Genomic DNA, 16,400 nt, shown 5'->3' with positions numbered 1-16,400 from the left:
GATTCATTATCCCATTGCAAGACAGGGAACGCTGCAAAGGGAGAGAAATTTCCCCAATAATGGAGCGAGTCAGAAAACTCATCTTTTTCACAAAATGTGGGAAATACAAAACTCTACTGAGCAAATCAGAAGCAGCAGCAGCCAGGAACCCCAGACCAAACTGCGCAACCTCACATGTGTAGTTCATTCCTACAAAATCATGACCTTTCCCCTGAGAGAGCCCCCAGAATGGAATACTGGAACTCCTCCAAAAGCACATAAAAAGCAGTAATTGAATAAGTGGCTTACAAGAAATACATCTCAGACTCTGACGTAGCATGTTAAACGGACCTCTCACAGCTTCACATGAAAACTGCTTATGATTCAGATGCGGTAGATTTAACAGATTTCTGACAGAGTCACAGGCAAGGATACACAACGTCATAAACCAGATGGGAAAAGAAGAGCCACTGACCGTCCCACAGTCACAATTCTCTGAGGTTGTCCTCGAGATTGACACTGGAACAGCTTGCAGAAGCTCAGGACCACTGTCAGTATGTGGGCGGCCACCCCCCTCTAGAGCCACTGCTGGCCAAAACCAAGAAGGCGAGGAGTCCCCCTCAGTAGCCACCGGGGGGAAATCTGTGGTGGAGCATAGTGAAGCTATGACGACGGCAGGCAAGAGAGAGGAAGCAGATGGGCGTGACGTCACCAATGAGGTGACCGCGATGTATGTGGAAGCAGAATCTGAGAGGGCTGCAGGTAGCAGAGAAGCTGGGCCGGCTGTGGGCGTTCCGATAGAGGGACAAGACGACGCGGATCGTGCTCTGACGTTTTCTACTTCAAGCGGCAAGCCGTGTGCCTGCGACTGTGTCCTCTTCTGGTGGCAGGCCGCGTGCCATGACTGTTTCCTCTTCTGGCGGGGGGCCGCGCGCCGCGACTGTTTCCTCTTCTGGCGGTGGGCCACGCGCCGCGACTGTGTCCTCTTCTGGCGGCGGGCCCCGCGTCGCGACTGTGTCCTCTTCTGGCAGGGGGCCGCTCGCCACGACTGTGTCCTCTTCTGGCGGCGGGCCGCGCGCTGCGACTGAGACTGGAAACACAGAAGACGTGGGTGGCTTAACTTGGTCAGGGAACATGGTCGCCTCCGGGTTCCTTGGAGACATGATCTCGACAGCTGGAGCTCGTGATTCTGTCTGTGGCATTCGTATCCTTCGAGGCACGGGGATCGGCACTGCATTGAGTGGCTGCGCTGTGGAACCAACGACCGGAACGCACAGCTCACCAGGAATTTGCTGCGAGACCTCGAGCATTGCTTGGATTTTCCGTGGTGCCGGCTTTGGGGGAATCAGGAGTGTGGCTGGATCTGCTGACTGCATTTCTGGAACAAAGGGCAGCAGGTAAGCAGCTTTCTTTGGTGTTGTATCATACCAGGCTGGAGCGAGAGCAGCGTCTGAAAGCGTAATGATGCGCGGCTCCTCGTAACAAGCAGCAGTGAGCTCAGACTCAAACAAAAAGTCAACTGGGTCCTCTATACATGGTGGAACCAAATCCTGCTTAAACTGCGCTTTTATGTTATTCAGTTCAGGGAAAGTGGTTAGCAATTCAGGCTCAGCTAAAAAATCTGGTCAAGTGCCGAGAAAATCCGCCGTTTACTCCGCTGACTTTGACAGTCCTGAAATTCAAAAAATAGGTCTTGTATTTTAAATAAAGATGTAGCCATGTTCTGTAATGCTACTTGCTCTGACTCAGACAGCAGGAAGGCCTCCGGGTGCTTCATGCACTCTGGCCGCTTTTGTTCACAAAAAACATCATCCATGCTCAAAAGCTCTGGGAAATAGTCAAATAGCCAGGGGTTTGAATTCACAAGATTCCAGGCCTGGTCAAGATAATCAAACTTTTCTCTTGGAGCATAACACTCACGAAAACAGACAAAAAAAATGAGAGGTCAGAAAAAATCCTCTTAATCACCTCAATATCCGGGAGTACAGCAGCGGTTTCCATGGCAGGAGTGGAGTCTGTGCAGAGTCCATGTTTTGGCCAGATTGTACTGTCAGAACGGGCGGGCGCCCGTTACCCGGGGCGGCTGGACCCGCAATACACACTCCCAGACTTGACTTAGGTGAAAGAGAAAATGTGGTCTTTATTTCAGGCAAAGGTTCGGTACACATTTGGTCAGTCAGCGTGGCAGAGGTACAAACAGGATCAGGCTGAGCTGCAGTCAAAAACAAGCAGGGGTCAGAAGCACGAGCAAACACCGACATCTGGGATGAGACAAAAGGCATGGTCGAGGTAACAGAGCAAAGTTCAGTACACGGCAAGACAAAAACAGGACTGTGATGGGCACTGGAAAGTGTACAAAGATAACAATCTGGCGAGGAAGTGAAGAACTGTGGGGTTTAAATATATGTGGCCTATTAGTGACAGGTTGTGTAAACAAGGTGCACGTGAGAGGAAGGATCCAGAAAGAGGGCATGGCTCATGAACAAAGACACAATGTTGTGCAAGACAGTGAGGGAAGAGAGCACAAGCTGGAGAGAAGAAAAGACAAAGATGTGTGAACAGGAGTCAAGAGTGTGACTAAAGGGAGTGAGCACAGTGGCATGATGTAATAGACAAAGACAATGGAACAGGTGCAAGAGAGTGAGTAAATGGAAACACAAAGCAGACATAAACAATGTGGGAGACAAAGACATGGGGCAGATGTAGTGAAGTAACATAAATAACTGGGCATGAGGTGAGGAGCAAAGACTTGATGGGAGGTGCGGAGTGGAAACAAATGGTAAAAGCAGAATGGAGCTAAAATGGGAATCAGGAGCAGAATATAACACAATAGCAGACCAGACATGAACATGAGAACTGAAAGAAGACAAAGATAAAACTAAACTGGACTGACTAAGAAACCAAAGTGGCTAAGCAAATTACAAAATAAAACAGAGACTGAGATCAACAAAACCTGACACTAAAGCACAACAGATAACATAACAAATGAGAAGAACAAAATAAACAAGTGATAAACAATGAAAACACAAACTGGCTAAAACAAAGATGGAACAGGACAATGGCTAAAGTATAAAAGTAGCAAAGAAACAAAGTGACAAAGCAAAATAGAACATAGCAGAAATACATGATGAAAATAAACTACTAATAAATCAAAGCGAGAACAGAAGATGCTGCAAAGAAAGGGGCAAATAAGGGATCAAAGCCTGGAACAGGGCCGGTCATGACATTCAGGGATGATTTTATGGGGATTACACAGATTAAGGAGTGCTCCAGCCGGTTTAAAGACCGCCCACAGCGTCTGAGAGCATGGCGCACTCCGAGCGCCGATCGACAGGCTGACACCCCACTGAAACAACCAGATCATTTCCAACGTGAAGGCTTTGTTCATCCGGGACGTCGTCTGACTACCACAAAAATGGCAGAAGACGTGGACATCAAGACTTTTTCGGCACATTCCACTGTTACAGGAGTTTTTTTCATGGAAAGAGAAGCAGAGGGATGCGTCATGGAACCGCTAATGGCGCGGGACAAAAGCACCTCCATGTTGGTCTCACAGGACAGCTTTCAGATGGCTTTCAGATGGCTTTCGGTGGCTTTTCAGTCGTGTGACTATCCGAGAAATTGTGCATGAGCTAGACATGCCAGAACATGTCCTGTGAGGCTTCATCACGGCGCTGCTTTGCGCCATGTGGCTCCACCTCGACACGTGGAATTCCTCCGCTCCTCTTTCCATGACAAAAACTCCTGTAACAGTGAAATGTGCTGTTCATTTCCACACTGGACGCTGTGTTGATCCGGGATGTCATCTGACTTCCACAGGAATTTCAGAAGACGTGGACATCTGCACTTTTTTGGCACATTGAGACAGACATAAAATCGTCCCTAAAAGCCATCTGAATTTTCCGAAGGGTGTCCACCTGGAGGTCTCTCACAGTTTCTGGAAAAATTTGATGCAGCAAAGCTCCAAATCGTTCAGACATTTATTCGCAATAAAAATCCGACGAGAGGGGTGGACCACTGCTCACACAAAGCCTGCTCACAGGCGAATGACGCAACCGACAGGCATGAAAAAACTTGCACAAAGGTTCAAGCTTGGCTGATGCAATCACACCTGATTCAAATCCATATGGTTTTTGCAAAAAATAAAAAGGTCGGATACTTTTCTAACAGACCTCGTATTCACCTTTCTGTGTTTATAGTGATTTTACAGAATTAACTCAATCAATTCTGTAAATACTGATGATTTTTGTTTTACTCTAAAAAATATTTTATCTGAGAGAACAAGGCTGTCCATATTGCCAGACCGAGAACTGCTCGACTCAGCACCCAAGAGTCAGCTGGTGGTCTCCTGTCACCTGCGTCATCCTATCAGCCGCTGTCTGGTAGAATGCCACCTGTGAGGCCTTGCAGTTGATCCCAGATATCCTGGACATTTTCATGATGCAAGAACTCAGATGCTTCTCTAGCAATGTGCACAGTTCTGAGACTACAAAACTTTCATGTCAATTTGAATCATGTAATATCATACAAACCCGCTGGGCTTGCTGGTGATTTTTCCATAGTTTTGGCAGCTTGATAGAAACTAATGGCAGGTGTCAGGTCCTTCATGATGCCTCTCATATTTTCTTTGATTTGTGTGGACTGAAATAAATGATGCATATTTTATCGTATTGACTGTGTGATACCTCAGTGATATTGAAATAATTTATGACTGAAAATAAAATGTGAACTGTTCTTAACAATGAGTTTTCTTGTTCAGCAAAAGAACATGGTTCTTCTGGAACAATATCAGGATCTCCAAGATTGATGCCTGCCAATATTTATTTAAAATCCTGGGGGAAATAAATATAAATTACTGCAGTGAGGCCGGAAACCTTCTGATATCGCACATATCTCTGCATGTTGCCGTTGGACTTACTAACCCCCCCAAATATTTTTTTCAGGCCGTAATTTTTTTTCCCCCAAAATAGTTTATGTATGTTTGAGGGGTCACTCTCACATTTTTGAGGTGCAAATATGCAGATATGTCTCAAGAAAATATTTTATATTTAGTGGTAACTTTGTGGACCAGCCTCCCTCATCATGTGGTAAATGCTCCAAGTGTTATTATTTCAAATGATTACTATGATTATTTTAAGGTGTTTGATTTTTATTGAGTGACAGTTTTATTATGGTGTTTGACTTTTGTTGTGCTTATACAGTTATATTTATGAGTTTTACTATGATGCTTTTTAAATGACGAATGATGTGCTTTTATTGTATTTTTATACACGTTTTATGAATAATTAATGATTATTGACCGTGATTTTCCACCTCAATTGCTGACAGTCTGCATGCTCTTATCAATAATGTTAAATCAAAATCAAATCAAATCAATTTTATTTATATAGCTCTAAATCACAACAAACAGTTTGCTCAAGGCTGTTATGTGTTTGGGGGGGGGGTTGGCTGGCCAAGATACTGTTTGTGTGTTTTGTGTGCACTCCAGGTGGTTTGTGGGGGGCGTGTCTGAAGCTGTGATGATGGATGAAGCGTCTCTCACCCTCCACTGTCATCACGCCAACCCCATGCACCTGATGAGCAGTTCATGTGCAGAGCTAAAGGACTACCAGCTGAAGTGGATGCACCTGATGAGCAGTTCACGTGCAGAGCTAAAGGACTACCAGCTGAAGTGGATATCCTGATCAGCAGTTCACGTACAGTTCCAAAGGACTTCCAGCTGAAGTAGATATCCTAAAGATGTACTACATTTAAGCCATGACTGCTCTGTGTAAGGTGCTGGGGACTCAACCTTGTTGCTGCTGTGTGACGATCGTTTGTCTAACATTGTGACGCTGAGGATCGCTCCAGGTTTGACGCACCGTGCCTGTTAAGGAGATGGGTGAAGGACATGCTCCATCAGCACACTTCAGAGGTAACTAAAGCTGTGAATGACTGAGTAATTAACAATAGTAATTTGGCGTTTTGTACGCAGCTATATTTGAGCTACTCTGATAATTGTGTAAATTCGCTCTTCACAGCCGTGGTGTGTGGATTGATGGTCCTCCACGGGCTGTGAGAGCTGTTACTGTAATTTGAGTCTGAATTAGAACCTGAATGTGTTTGCTGATGGTGTGAACCCTAAACAGTATTTGTGTGAACAGTGTTGACTTATCTCACCTCTCATCCTTAACAGGCGCTGTCCGACTCATTAACCACCTGGGGGGGTGCCGGCGGGAATTTCTGGGTCCAGAACTGTCGGGCTCCAATCCCTTGGGCACTAGGAAGAGCGCGTCATCCTCCACCCCGCCAGGCCGTTAATTCACTTTTTGTTTATATTTGCACTTGAAATAAATCTGTTATGTTCTTTGGAACCGGTCTCTGTTTCTTTAGCACTGGGTCCTTGTCAGACACTGGTTCGCTCCTCTAACCCGCGTCCCAACATAACAAAGGCGCTTTATATTGTAAGGCAAAAGCCATACAATAATTACAGAAAAACCCCAACGGTCAAAACGACCCCCTATGAGCAAGCACTTGGCAACAGCGGGAAGGAAAAACTCCCTTTTAACAGGAAGAAACCTCCAGCAGAACCAGGCTCAGGGAGGGGCAGTCTTCTGCTGGGATTGGTTGGGGCTGAGGGGAGAGAATCAGGAAAAAGACATGCTGTGGAGGGGAGCAGAGATCAATCACTAATGATTAAAAGCAGAGTGGCGCATACAGAGCAAAAAGAGGTGAATAAAAAGAAACACTCAGTGCATCATGGGAACCCCCCCCCCCCCAGCAGTCTAAGTCTATAGCAGCATAACTAAGGGATTGTTCAGAGTCACCTGATCCAGCCCTAACTATAAGCTTTAGCAAAAAGGAAAGTTTTAAGCTTAATCTTAAAAGTAGAGAGGGTGTCTGTCTCCCTAATCCGAATTGGGAGCTGGTTCCAGAGGAGAGGAGCCTGAAAGCTGAAGGTTCTGCCTCCCAATCTACTTTTACAAACCCTAGGAACTACAAGTAAGCCTGCAGTCTGAGAGCGAAGCGCTCTATTGGCGTGATATGGTACTATGAAGTCCCTAAGATAAGATGGGACCTGATTATTCAAAACCTTATAAGTAAGAAGAAGAATTTTAACTTCTATTCTGGAATTAACAGGGAGCCAACGAAGAGAAGCCAATATGGGTGAAATATGCTCTCTCCTTCTAGTCCCTGTCAGTACTCTAGCTGCAGCATTTTGAATTAACTGAAGGCTTTTCAGGGAACTTTTAGGACAACCTGATAACAATGAATTACAATAGTCCAGCCTAGAAGAAATAAATGCATGAATTAGCTTTTCAGCATCACTCTGAGACAAGACCTTTCTAATTTTAGAGATATTGCGTAAATGCAAAAAAGCAGTCCTACATATTTGCTTAATATGTGCATTGAAGGACATATCCTGATCAAAAATGACTCCAAGATTTCTCACAGTATTACTGGAGGTCAGGGTAATGCCATCCAGAGTAAGGATCTGGTTAGACACCATGTTTCTAAGATTTGTGGGCCAAGTACAATAACTTCAGTTTTATCTGAATTTAAAAGCAGGAAATTAGAGGTCATCCATGTCTTTATGTCTGAAAGACATTCCTGCAGTTTAACTAATTGGTGTGTGTCCTCTGGCTTCATGGATAGATAAAGCTGGGTATCATCTGTGTAACAATGAAAATTTAAGCAATGCTTTCTAATAATACTGCCTAAGGGAAGCATGTATAAAGTGAATAAAATCGGTCCTGGCACAGAACCTTGTGGAACTCCATAATTAACCTTAGTCTGTGAAGAAGACTCCCCATTTACATGAACAAATTGTAATCTATTAGATAAATATGATTCAAACCACTGCAGCACAGTGCCTTTAATACCTATGGCATGCTCTAATCTCTGTAATAAAATTTTATGGTCAACAGTATCAAAAGCTGCACTGGGGTCTAACAGGATGAGCACAGAGATGAGTCCACTGACTTCACTAATGCTGTTTCTGTACTATGAGGAATTCTGAAACCTGACTGAAACTCTTCAAATAGACCATTCCTCTGCAGATGATCAGTTAGCTGTTTTACAACTACCCTTTCAAGAATTTTTGAGAGAAAAGGAAGGCTGGAGATTGGCCTATAATTAGCTAAGATAGCTGGGTCAAGTGATGACTGCCACCTTAAAAGCCTGTGGTACATAGCCAACAAATAAAGATAGATTGATCATATTTAAGATAGAAGCATTAATTAATGGTAGGGCTTCCTTGAGCAGCCTGGTAGGAATGGGGTCTAATAGACATGTTGATGGTTTGGAGGAAGTGACTAATGAAAGTAACTCAGACAGAACAATCGGAGAGAAAGAGTCTAACCAAATACCAGCATTACTGAAAGAAGCCGAACATAAAGATATGTCTTTGGGATGGTTATGAATAATTTTTTCTCTAATAGTTAAAATTTTATTTGCAAAGAAAGTCATGAAGTCATTACTAGTTAAAGTTAAAGGAATACTCGGCTCAATAGAGCTCTGACTCTTTGTCAGCCTGGCTACAGTGCTGAAAAGAAACCTGGGGTTGTTCTTATTTTCTTCAATTAGTGATGAATAGTAAGATGTCCTACCTTTACGGAGGGCTTTCTTATAGAGCAACAGACTCTTTTTCCAGGCTAAATGAAGATCTTCTAAATTAGTGAGACGCCATTTCCTCTCCAGCTTACGGGTTATCTGCTTTAAGCTGCGAGTTTGTGGGTTATACCACGGAGTCAGGCACTTCTGATTTAAGGCTCTCATTTTCAGAGGAGCTACAGCATCAAAAGTTGTGCTCAATGAGGATGTAAAGCTATTGACGAGATATTCTATCTTACTCACAGAGTTTAGGTAGCTACTCTCCACTGTGTTGGTATATGGCATTGAAGAACATAACAAAGAAGGAATCATATCCTTAAACCTAGTTATAGCGCTTTCAGAAAGACTTCTACTGTAATGAAATTTATTCCCCACTGCTGGGTAGTCCATTAAAGTAAATGTAAATGTTATTAAGAAATGATCAGACAAAAAGGGGTTTTCAGGGAATACTGTTAAGTCTTCAATTTCTATGCCATATGTCAGAACAAGATCTAAAGTGTGGCTAAAGTGGTGGGTGGGCTCATTTACATTTTGAGCAAAGCCAACTGAGTCTAATAATAGAATAAATGCAGTGTTGAGGCTGTCATTCTCAGCATCTATGTGGATGTTAAAATCACCCACTATAATTATCTTATCTGAGCTAAGCACTAAGTCAGACAAAAGGTTTGAAAAATCACAAAGAAACTCACAGTAACGACCAGGTGGACGATAGATAACAAATAAAACTGTTTTTTGAGACTTCCAATTTGGATGGACAAGACTAAGGCTGAGTCTCAATTCTACCCCTTGGCCCTTCCCCTTACCCCTTCCCCCCCCGTTTTGCGCGGACATGAGAGACAGAGGGGTGTCTCAATTCTCTTTTAGTAGAGAGGCGGAGAGGTAGGCGAAGGGCTACAAACCCCTCTGTTTGGAGTGATTCTGGATGTACACTCCATTTGGAGGGGTAGGAGGAGCTTACCTCTGTTTCAGAAAAAACAAACATGGCGCCGAAAGAGCCGCACAAATGATGCAGCTTTCATTACAAATTACGCTGTTTAGAAAGTTATAACTTGCCAAAAAACTTTACAGGCAGTTGTCTATGACAGCAACGTGTAGGGGTGGGGGGTGGTGGTTCTCACGAATTTATGGCGTGTAGTTAATGAAAACATCAGGTTTACTGTCAAGTGATACATCAGGTGTATTGTGGTTAATGTTTTCCACAGATCATCAGATTGATGATTAAAATGGATTGGGAACATTATCCAAACTATTGTGAAGTACTGCAAGGCCGTTTCTTGGATCTGCAGGGGTGGGGTGGGGAAAGGGGGCAAATTTATGCCACGTATTTGATGAAAAATTATTATTAGCAGGTAATGTAACAATATTTCCTATTACATTTTGGAGGGGTAAAGTGAAGCAGACTGTGGAAAATAATTACAGATTACAATGTATTAATATACAAAAAACCTCAATGGTAATACTTAAAAAAAGCCAGAATGGTGCTGGGGGTCCAATTATTGTCATATACCTCCTTCACTCAAAAACTGATTCATTGGATTGGATTTCCATCTAATAAATATATGTAGTCTCAACTAAATTAAATTAAATTATGCACGCGTGTGCTTTTTTAGAGTTGGGGCTACGTAAAGATTAAACAACGAGAAGCCGTGCATTATACGGTTTGAATGCATGACTCGGAGTCTAAAACACCATGATGCGAAGGGAGATGCTACTGAAAAATAATGAAAATGCAAAGGACTGAAATAGTAGAAACCATCCTATTATGTGCATTGTGTAAACAAAAACACAATATGACTCTAATAAGCAACACAGACAAGTTATAGTGTTTTATAGTTTCTAATTCTCACTTTTTCATCAATATTCAAGGAGGTACTGTAGCTTGGAACCATTTGGCACGGTGAATCATATATTTTTCTAATTCTTTAAGCATCCCTCAGTAATTTGGTGGATATGGATGGTGCATAAAACAATCAATTATACATTGTACATAACCAAATTATTGAAGAACTATAATAAAAAGTAAAAATTACTTTATTTCATGAGGAATTCGTTATATGATTTAATCTCTGCTAGCGGTATGCTCCATAGTGAATTTAGGTTCATTTTCAACTAATTTCTTCGGGAAAATTCCCACAGTGTATTTTGTGAGTGTCCTGCGCATATACAGCATGTATTTTTTTGCTAAACATTCAAAGAAAAATTTTACTAGGGGTGTCGGTTTCAATGAAGAGTCTGTTTGCAAGACTGTCTAATACAGTGTCGCTGACTGGTTGAGCGAATTTTAAAGTGAAAATAATTGCCAAAATTATTCATTTTCATGCTTTTGGGCATTTTGATGTGGGGATATACATTTTCTGAACAATAATAATATTTTTCGAATTTCCGTTCATGTGTTGCATGAGATGGGGATTGGTAAGGTTCGACCTTATTTGTGTGAAGCGCCTTGAGGCAACTCTGTTGTGATTTGGTGCTATATAAATGAATTCAATAAAGTTCCACCTTTTTTGAATGGCGCATTGGCTTTGTCCAGCTGCAGCTCACAATCAAATGGGAATCGGGGAACAAGAAAAATAACAGGCCATCCAGATGATCTTGAAGAGGTGGATTCGGGAGGAGACAGAAGGTACTTGACGGTGATGAATCATTACCAGACGATGATGTTGCAGGAATGGAGAAGGGTGGAGGTGGGCAGTCACCGGGCACAGCAGAGGCAGCTAAATCAAGGACGAGCTTTAAGGTACCTTTGTCCTGGATCTCTGACACTGAAGTCAAGTTGGTAAATTCATTACCAAACTTGGCATCCATAAATTGCAGCCTGAAGTGGACTTCGACCCCACGCTGTGTCTTTATGTGCTGAACAAGTTTACCAACAGTTTCTGGAATCCCATCTTGCAGGGTCAGATAATTCTAAGCTTTACTGGAGCAAGCATTTCACAGCAATCTGTAAATAAAAATAAACACATATATAAATACATTATGTATAAACATATACGTGAGTGAGGTCATTGGTTATCCCAAAACATATTTCTATATTAATTAATGTATTCAAAATTTCAGTAAAGAATGTAAAAAGTCTTACTTTCCAAAGCTTTAAGATTTTTTTTTTCTTCAAGTGATCTATATTACAGACAGAAAGCTAAGAGTCTCATTTAACAGGAAAACTACAGTGTCCAACAAATTGATCAAAATATCTTCATTAAAGTAAACAAAAGCACTACAGGGACAAAATATATTTTAAGCTTACTTTTTCCAGTGTCATTAAGCAGAGGTTTATGATAATTGCCAGTTTAATACTGCATTTAATGTAGTTTTTGAATTAAATCTTTTTTCACCAGTTCATCTACTTTCATGCTAGTTTAATCATTCTTTTGATTACTCTATATTTGTGAAATAATTATAACTATTTTTTAATTCCAATGACAGTCCAATAAACTCTAAATTTTAAGTCAGAAAGTCATCATACCTTATACATGTATGTGTCTTTTTAATGTCACCATTCTGAGAGATCCAACAAAGTAGTCTGCCAAATGGTAGTCATCTGCTGTGTCACTAAGCTCAATCAGATCTATGTCTTTGGTTGGACATGGCGTGAGCTCAAAGGCTCTGTGATGCTCACTATACCACCCACAAAATCACTTAACCATTAAAAAAAAGTCTCTCCTGAATAACAAAAATGTGAACAATCCACGTCATCACGGGGAAGGGAGGATAGCTCAGGGAAGCCCATGCTCCCATCTTCCAGTAATGATTTGCAGAGGGGATCAGAAGGCTTATTTATATGAATGTTAAAGTCACCAATAATCAGAATGTTATCTGCAGTACTTGACCTGTTAGAGATGAACGCACCAAATTCATCTAAGAATTCAGAGTATAGTCCAGGGGGCCTATATACAGCGACAAAATAATACAGGGGATTTTTATTCTTCTGACCTTGTCAATACGTAGCATTGTGGGCAGAGTGGAGAATCAGATGTTTAAACAAGTTATATTTGTGACCCCCAACAGCTAATAAGCTAAACCTAGATTTATAAATACAACCCCAATTCCAATGAAGTTGGGACGTTGTGTAAAATGTAAATAAAAACAGAATACAATGATTTGCAAATCCTCTTCAACCTATATTCAATTGAATACACCACAAAGACAAGATATTTAATGTTCAAACTGATAGACTTTATTGTTTTTGTGCAAATATTTGCTCATTTTGAAATGGATGCCTGCAACATATTTCAAAAAAGCTGGAACAGTGGCATGTTTCCTACTGTGTTACATCACCTTACATCACAACACTCAATAAGCGTTTGGGAACTGAGGACATTAATTGTGAGTGTCATGACTGGGTGTAAATGGAGCATCCCCAAAAGTCTCAGCCATTCACAAGCAAGGATGGGGCGAGGATCACCACGTTTTGAACAACTGCGTAAAAAATAGACAGTTTAAGACCAATGTTTCTCAACGTTCAACTGCAAAGAATTTAGGAATTCCATCATCTACAGTCCATAATATAATCACAAGATTCAGAGAATCTGGAGACCTTTCCACACGTAAGCAGCAAGGCCGAAAACCAACATTGAATGCCCGTGACCTTCGATCCCTCAGGTGGCACTGCATAAAAAAACCGACATCATTGTGTAAAGGATCTTACTGCGTGGGCTCAGGAAGACATTGTCAATTAACGTGGTTCGCTACATCTACAAGTGCAATTTAAAACTCTACCATGCAAAGCAAAAGCTGTACATCGACAACATCCAGAAATGCCGCCACCTTCTCTGGGCCCGAGCTCATTTGAAATGGACAGACGCAAAGTGGAAAAGTGTGCTGTGGTCTGATGAATCCACATTTCAAATTGTTTTTGGAAATCATGGATGTTGTGTCCTCCGGACAAAAGACGAAAAAGACCATCCAGAATAGTACCAGCGCGAAGTTCAAAAGCCAGCATTTGTGATGGTATGGGGTTGTGTTAGTGCCCATGGCATTGGCGACTATCTGTGATGGCACCATCAATGCCGAAAGGTACATCCAGGTTTTGGAGCAACACATGCTGCCATCCAATCAACATCTTTTTCAAGGACGTCCCTGCTTATTTCAGTAAGACAATGCTAATCCACATTCTGCACGTGTTACAACAGTGTGGCATCATAGTACGAAAAAGAGTAAAAGAGTGCAGCTACTAGACTGGCCTGCCTGCAGTCCAGACCTGTCGCCCATTGAAAATGTGTGGCGCATTATGAAGTGCAAAATACAACAACGGAGACCCCAGACTGTTGAACAACTGAAGTCGTACATCAAGCAAGAATGGGAAAGAATTCCACCTACAAAGCTTCAACAATTAGTGTCCTCAGTTCCCAAACGCTTATTGAGTGTTGTTGCAAGGAAAGGTGATGTGACACAGTACCACTGTCCCAGGTTTTTTGAAATGTGTTGCAGGCATCCATTTCAAAATGAGCAAATATTTGCACAAAAACAATAAAGTTTATCAGTTTGAACATTAAATATCTTGTCTTTGTGGTGTATTCAGTTGAATATAGGCTGAAGAGGATTTGCAAATCATTGTATTCTGTTTTTATTTACATTTTACACAATGTCCCAACTTCATTGGGATTGGGGTTGTGAGAGCAACACCCCCGCCTTGCTTTGCATCACGAGGGATGTGACTAAATGTATATGCTGGTTGGCAGGCCTCATTTCAGGGGAGGACAGCTGTAGGTTTAAGACAGGTTTCACATAACCCAATCATATCTGTTGTGTGGGCTGCTGAAGAGGAGGTACTGCTGGCCCACCACCACCAGAGGGCACCCTGCCTGGAGTGCGGGCTCCAGGCACCAGAGGGCGCTGCCGCCTCACAGGAGCAGCCGGGGTGACAGCTGACACTCATCACCTGTGACAGCTGTCACCACTCATCTGATCTGCATCGGTATATCAGCAAGACGTCATCTCCACCTCTTTGCCGAGATATCGTTCTACCTGAAAGGTAATATCCTCAGCCTGACTGCTTGATAGAAAGCCTTTTTGTTGTGATTTTTGTGAGTGATAACAGACTTTTTCTCCAACGAGAGGTGGAGGTAGCTTCCCTGCCGTGCAGATTGCTGGGTGCAGACGCACCCACGTTTAATTGTGTTTTTGTTCCTCGCCAGCAGTACCAGGTCCGACACGCGGAGGCAGTGGCCACCTGGGAGTTCGGGACTTGGCGGCTCCAGTATTCCCGGGGTCTGGTGGCGGAGGAAATCGTGTGGTTCCGGTTCTGCTTTGGACAGGCGTCTCCTATCTTCGAGCCTGCCCACACGACACCTTGTAATTTGACCTTTGATCTATTGTGGAATCTGTTGTGTTTGTTGTGCACGTTCGCAACAGTAAAGTGTTGTTATTTGACCTATTCTATTGTCCGTTCATTTGCGCCCCCTGTTGTGGGTCCGTGTACTTACACTTTCCCAACAGGATATCTCGGCCAATGTCATGGATCCCGAGGGGCGTCAACCGGCTGTTGAACGGCCAATGGAAGAACAGGGCGCACAGGCGCCCGCAGGAGGAATGATCGGTGAGTTGCAGCGGATCCTCACCATTTTCACGGCTCGGTTGGATTTAATGACCGAGCAGAACGTCCTCCTTAACCGCAGGGTGGAGGCTCTCGCCGCGCAGGTGGAGGCGCGCCCTCAGGGCGCTGCTGCGGCTCTCTCTCCTGTCGACCCTGTGCGTAACAGTGACGTTCCACTGGTCGTTCAACGACCCCTCCCACCTTCCCCTGAAGCATACATAAGCCCTCCAGAGCCGTACGGAGGTTGTGTGGAGACGTGCGCGGACTTCCTTATGCAGTGTTCGCTCGTCTTCGCACAACGTCCCGTCATGTACGCGACTGATGCTAGTAAGATAGCTTATGTAATTAATCTGCTTCGCGGCAAGGCACGCGCTTGGGCTACAGCGCTTTGGGAGCAAAATTCACGGCTCCTTCTGACATATGATGGGTTTGTGAGGGAGTTCAGAACAGTGTTCGATCATCCAAATAGAGGAGAGACCGCTTCAGCCGTGCTGCTGTCAATGAGACAGGGGCGCCGGAGCGCAGCTGCTTATGCAGTCGACTTCCGCATCGCGGCTGCGAGGTCCGGCTGGAATAACACTGCCCTCCGCGCCGCCTTCGTAAACGGACTGTCGTTGGTCCTGAAGGAGCTCCTGGTGGCTAAGGACGAACCGCGGGATTTAGACGGGCTTATTAATCTCGTTATACGATTAGACAATCGGTTAGAGGAACGCCGTCGGGAGCGAGGCGAAGGACATGACCGGATACGCGCCGCCCCTCTCCCTTCCGGGTTCGAAAAGGGGCCGTCCTCCCCACGCTCCACAGCCGCAGCGCTTTGTGGGGCAACAGCTCCCCCTGCTGACGTTGTTAGGGAAACGCACAGGGCCAAAATGGGGAGGCTGATCCGTGGAGAGTGTTTTCTCTGCAGCTCAACAGAGCACACACAGAGAGACTGCCCCAAACGGCCAAAACGTCAACACTCGCCCTTAGAGACTGGGCTAAGGGGGGGTCAAGACATTCAAGTGAGACCTACATCCGGGACTCATTAGCTGCCGGGCTGATCCGGAACTCCACCTCCCCGATGGGGGCAGGTTTCTTTTTTGTGGGCAAGAAAGATGGCGGACTTCGTCCATGTATTGATTACAGGGGGCTGAATGAGATTACGGTTCGCAACCGATACCCGTTGCCATTATTAGATTCCGTGTTCACCCCCCTGCATGGAGCCAAAATCTTTACTAAACTGGATCTTAGAAATGCGTATCACCTGGTTTGGATCCGGAAGGGAGACGAATGGAAGACGGCATTCAACACCCCATTA

At 43.7% G+C, this 16,400-nt stretch overlaps 1 pseudogene; it reads left to right on the top strand.

Moving 5' to 3' along the window:
* The first annotated feature begins 1,113 nt into the window (after positions 1-1,113).
* The window catches only part of LOC117528717, a 36,593-nt pseudogene continuing 21,306 nt past the window's right edge, over positions 1,114-16,400 (top strand).

The sequence above is a fragment of the Thalassophryne amazonica genome, chromosome 16 (assembly GCF_902500255.1).
Source record: "Thalassophryne amazonica chromosome 16, fThaAma1.1, whole genome shotgun sequence".
NCBI lineage: Eukaryota > Metazoa > Chordata > Actinopteri > Batrachoidiformes > Batrachoididae > Thalassophryne > Thalassophryne amazonica.
This window is presented reverse-complemented; position numbering and strand designations above follow the sequence as displayed.